Source organism: Lathyrus oleraceus, chromosome 1 (genome assembly GCF_024323335.1).
Source record: "Lathyrus oleraceus cultivar Zhongwan6 chromosome 1, CAAS_Psat_ZW6_1.0, whole genome shotgun sequence".
NCBI lineage: Eukaryota > Viridiplantae > Streptophyta > Magnoliopsida > Fabales > Fabaceae > Lathyrus > Lathyrus oleraceus.
This window is the reverse complement of record NC_066579.1, coordinates 377,800,827-377,807,112: the sequence shown is the minus strand read 5'-3', so window position 1 is coordinate 377,807,112 and position 6,286 is coordinate 377,800,827.

Below are 6,286 nucleotides of genomic sequence, written 5' to 3'. Positions count from 1 at the left end.
ATGTTATGGGAACTCTCCATAGATTAAAATAATACTCTCTACTTTCCATTCACTTTTAAACCAGACAACATAGCTTACTGAAAGGGATGCCAACTTCTGAGCCAATCTAAAGATCTTATGTCATGAAAGGACCATCTCGAGGCAAATGTGACATAAGCCATGTATGAAGTACAAGAGCACAACACATAATAATTCCTTTATTCTTCTCATGCCTGACATGATGGTAATAGTAAACATCAGCGAGAAGAGTTGAAATTAGATTCTTGGCTAAGAAGATGTTGATGATTGAAATGTATATGAAATCATTGATGTCTAGAAATAAGACAACTCCATATAAAAGCATTACAACTATGAATGCTCACAACTTTAGTACTTAGATTCGCTGGAAAAAAAAGCACATGCTAAGTTTTATGAATGTAATATGAATGAAAGGAATATGCAATGCATGTATGGTAGGTATATGGAGTCAGGTGGTTCCAATTGAGTCCATATGTATTTCTTGAGAACATTACCCTTTTAGAAAAATTGCTTGCTAGATGGTAGTACCATTAAGAAGACCTCTTCTAGGTGTGGTTCTTGTGTTACACCAACAAGACAAGTACGTATGGCAGGCCAACACTAAGCAACCACAATATCTCGGGTTCTAAGAAGGTTCTTAGAGTCATGGATCCAATAGGAAAATATTGTCGCCATCAACAAATTACTTGTCGGACAATAATATCCTCAAGAGGATCTACTCTAGGTGGGGTTTTTATGCCGCCCCAACAAGACAAGTACGTCTAGAAGGCCCACACTACGCAACCATCATCCCATCTTATGTTTTTTTCTCTAGGGTGTGGGTGCCATAATTTAAGATTCTTATATATATATATATAGTCTAGTTTGAATTTTTTATTTATTTTTTCTTAAAATATTTTCAAAATATTAAAATTAATTAATACCTTGAGTGTGGTGAAGGACATTTTTTGGCAATGAACATGACTTTCTTTTATGTTTGTTTCTAGGTCTTTTGAAAATTAATGTTTTTTAAGCCTTTTGAATTTAAGTTGTACTTTTTATGTTCTTGTTTTAAATTATGAAAAATATATAACCTACAATAATGATGATAAAAACTAATAATCACGATCCATTGGTTATATATATTTCCTTGACAATCGTTACACTTGTAAGTATAAAGTGCAATATAGGAGGTTGAATTAGGTTTTAAGAAGATTTATCGTTATTTTACAAATGTGTTGTTTCTTTTATTTTTCCAGAAGAAAAATGACCTTATGAACAATAATTCATACAAATAAAAGTGTAGAAAGTAAATGGCACAAGATATATCTTGATTCCTTTTTTCAAATAAGGGTGGTCAAGTCCTTCCTCACCCCGTGAAGGATTTCATTATGTTAGATCTTTGTACAAACTCACGCCAAGATTTTCCTATAATCTTCTAACATAGACTTTAAATCTCCCCGATTCAAAAGATATTTTCTCAACAAACAGAAAGAACACCACTTCCTATTTACAAACACCTGTAGAAAGTATACACAATTTTTTTACTGACAATATCACCACACACTTGGTGAATACTTTATAGCTGACATATAAATTGAGTACAAACAATATTGTATGCTTTCTAATATTCTAAAAATTTAATCTTCTCTTCCAAATGAACCGTTCAAGAATATGTAAACATTAAGTGCTCAATGATTTATGAATTTTTTTCTATTATGTATGAAAATTATGCGGTAAAAGTTTCTAATTCATTATGTATGAGCACTTGAAAAACAATAAGAATTGTTTGAAAAATATGATGAAAAAGATGAATTGAAATCTGAAATTTTTATGCTATATATACATCACAAGATGCCTCTTGGATAAGTAGTAATGAATGAAAATGATCATGATTAATTGCATCGATTTGGAAAAGGTTTCATGAACATGTGAAAATGAAGAGGTATTGCAATGATTCTGATTTTTCAAAAAGATTCAGGAAGAAATCGATTGTACTAACATGTAAATCGATTGTTCCACGTTTAACATTAAAAAATGTGCAAAAAAATACAAAGAGAAATCGATTGTGGGGTTTAAAGCTTCAAGGAAAAAAGATCCCTTAATGGATTTTAGGGTTTACATCAATGGATTATGGGGGATATTTTTCAAGGAAAAATGAGACCATATAATTAATTGTATTTATACATCAATCGATTATTGCTTTTAAAAATTCTCTTTTCATAAATAGGGGCTAACAAACAATCGATTGTATTAATATATCAATCGATTATTCCTTATAAAAACTTGAAATTTTACTTTTTAAAGCATGTGCTATGAATGGAATGTTTAATAAGCACAGAATGGTTTAGATGAAATCTTCACGATTCAATCCTTTGATTTCCAAAGCTTATGCAATCTTGATACTTGATACAAATGTTTTTCTTCTTTGATATTTCTTCATTGATATGATTTTGTCTTCATCAAAACTAAGCTAACATAGATGAGAAAAATATTTTTCACACGTCTTATGAGCTTACACATAGTTAATTATCATATGTTATATGATTTTTATTGAATAAACTCGGTTTACCATCTTCCGTTTATTTGTATTTAATTATCCATCAATTTAACAATCATGTAGTAAACTCTAAAGAAGAACACAAAGAATTATACGTATATGAGATCTATATCTCTATAGTTTTGTTTCTCATACATAGAAGTATGTCTTAAATTTTCCAGTGATGAAGAGAAAAATAAAATCGACACTTGCGATCGGGGAAAGCGGAGTAGGCCTAGTGGTTTAGTGAGCTAATGAGAGTTGTCGATGGAGAGGAGGAGTCCAGTCGATGACTACAGTAAATGAGCGATGTTAGGTCGCCAACGTTTGGGTATCAATGGTGGCCTGGACATTTCTTAGGTAGATGTGGTTGTTAAGTTTTTTAATCAGTTCAATAAAGGGTCTTGTTTTGGTTTGGATCGAGCTGAATCAACAAATTCTTTATGTACTCCTCTTTTATCTTCTCTTGCTTAATTTAGTGAATTTTCATTGTTCTTTGTCCCACTCATCATTGTTTTGAATAAAAATAGTATTTTTTTTAGATTTTCAATGAAAAAGTTTAGGTCTGGTTGAACCTTTTAATTTCACAATAATTGGCATCCAATGTTGGAAAACAGGTGTAGTTTACAAGTGATAATCATGAGTTCTAAATGGAATATTGAGATTTTCGGTGACAAGGATTTTAGGTTGTGGAAAGTGAAGATGCAAATAATCTTAACTCAATAAAATATTGTTGAAGCATTAAAGGGGAGAGACATCAATAAATCCATGCCTAACACAATTTTAGAAGATCGTGTTGGTGGATAAGGATAGTGCTAACATTATCGTGTGCATTGAGCAACTGCTAGAAAATTCGCTTTTAGCGACTCAAACATTTCAATCATTCTTGCCACCGAAATAAGACATCATGCTATTAAAACTTTAAAAGTCACTAATTAGTCACGAAATAAAATTAGACACCAAATTAGCGACTCAAATTTTGTGACTGTAATATTCAATCTCAAATAAAACATTTATATATAAATTAATTTATAAAATAATTCAGCCACCGGAATTTCGGTCACTAATATTTTTTTTTCTTTATTAAGTTACTTCCCTCCCAATTTTCTCATTTGTTGTTATATTATATTTTAATTCCTTTCCATCATTTATTTTTTAATCAAAGTTTCACATTTTTATTGTTTTAACAAATAAAATATATAATAAAATTTTGCATAAAAATGTTTGGCTCATATAAATTTATTAATTTAAAAAATAATAATGTTAATGAAAATTAGTGTAAGAAATTTTTGAAACAATATTTGAAATTTTTATTTCGTTAATAATATATACAATTTCAAACGTAAATTTATCAACAAATGATATGGTCTAGTGGTCATGTGCATACTTCTCAAGCAAAGGGCATTGATTTGATTCTCGTATGCGGTTGATTATATTTAAAGTTATTTAATCAAATGAAATTGGTAGATGCTTTATAGGTTGCTAAATGTTATAATGACCGTATTTTAAATTTTTTAAGGAAAGTCTCCATGGAGAAGATCCCATTTTCGATGTGGGAAAAACATGAATCCTTAAATATGGGCAAGTTTATGGCTAAGAGGTTGTTTGTAAAATAAAAACTATATTCATTACAAATTGTAAACAATAAATCCATAGTGGAGTAGTTTACATAATTTCACCGGATGATTTGAAAAATATTGAAATGAAAATTGATAATGAGGACAAGACACTAATCTTATTAATTTCATTATCCATACCCTTTGACAAATTTAAGAATGTCCTTCTTTATAGTAAGGAAGATACAATCACTTTAGACGGTGTTTAGACGACTGAGAGATTCAATGAATTTTCAAAGTTGAAAGATTTGAAGTTTGAGGATAGTGGTTAATGCTTGATTGTCTAAAATGGAGGAAGTGAGTTTTGATGAATGTCTAAATCCACGAGGTTTGATTAGTAAAGGTTAAAATGTTTTATTTTTTAGAAGACCAACCATTTTGAGAGCGATTGTCCAAAATAGAAGGACACTTAAGATTATGCTTAAATTTTAGTTTTCTCAAAGAAGGATAGTTTGAAGAGTATTATTGCATTTATATTGTCGATTTTGGAAATAGAAAATAGTTGGATCTTGGAACCAGTATACTTTTATCACATGTGTCAAAGGAAAGAAAACTTTTAAGCAGGAAGATGGAGGTGTCACTCAAATTGCTAAAAAAGAGGCTTGCAAGATTCATGATGTTGGTACGGTCATAATTAAATGTCTTAGGAAGGTGAATTCCATATATGAAATGTGATTTATGTTCCCGAGTTTCAAAAAAATTTATTGTCGATAAACATGTTTGATAATTTAGGCTATTTAACTAGAGTTGACTATGGGGTATTGAATATTTTGCGTGGTGGAGTCACAATGACTAAAGGGTTTAAAATATGTGATTTATATATTTCAGACGGTGCCATTGTTATTGGTCTGTCCTAATTAGTTAATAAATACTTTCATAACAAGAACAAACTATGAGATTTGAGTTTAGATATCCTAGATGTCTCGAGTTTTTGAGGGCACTTTGACAAGTTTTACAAGAGACATGGGATAAAAATGCAATTGATTATTTTTGGAATGGTGCTCAAAGTTGAGTACCTAGAGAGTTTATGGGGTAAGGTTGATGGCAACATATCTTACCTGATTAGAATATATACATTCACATGAAGAACCTACAAAGTTTAGATTAGTATATTGGTAACCTAATTTATGTTGAAGGTCTTCAAAGTTTTTCCATTTCCACAAATCAATGTAGTCCAACTTGATGGTAATGTTGTGAAACATGTCTTCAATGGTTATTCAGAAGGTGAATGGTTATAAGTTATGGGTCTTGGAAATTTGAGGATCAAAGTGTAAGACCCCAAATTTTGCCCTAAGATCCCTCATCATGGCATCATATCAATCATAACATTGCCTCAAGGATCTTTGTGCACCTTTGCTTCCCTCCTAGTGGGTGGGCATCTTCTGAGTGTGGTTCTTGATCACCAAGCATGTCTAGCATTTGTATATCATTGCTTTTCATTTGTTTACTAACCAAAAGTACAAAAATATTGTCATCTAACCTTGTTACTTGCAGCTGAAGCAATCAACAGTCAATCAGTCAAGCAAGTCATTGAGCAATAGATGGTGGCCATTCTTGAAGAATTTGGGCACCATGATCATTCATAAGAGATTCATATGAGTTGTGACATCATTTGGAATCAAGATCTCAAGAGAAAGAGGCTTGAAATTCATCAGAACATGGTTCAGTCAACCAAAACCCTAGCAAAGTCAACTGTGGTCAACTGTGCATTTAATCAGGGATTTGATGGTGAGAAGTGGTTGGAAAGGTCTCATTCATGTCCATACAAGCCTCATATAACATGTCAAACATCATCATTGAGGAATTGGAGGTCAGACAAAGAGTTTCCCAAAATAGTAAGGACCTGTAATTTTCAACTGCCAAAAATGGAAAGTCCTTCTCCTCAAAATTACATCCTCAAGCAAGCTTCAAATCAAAATTTGTCCAACATGAAAGTTGAAGATCTTGATCTTGCCTTTCCAAAAAAGTCCAAGAACACTCATTTCTCATGTGTGGTTGACAAGTTATGATCAAATCATTTTCAGAAAAAGTTGAAATTCAAAGTGCCATAACTTTTGAATGGAGAGACCAAATTGGGTGATTCTTTTTTGAGCAAGTCACATTTGACATGTACTTTCATAATGCATCATTACAT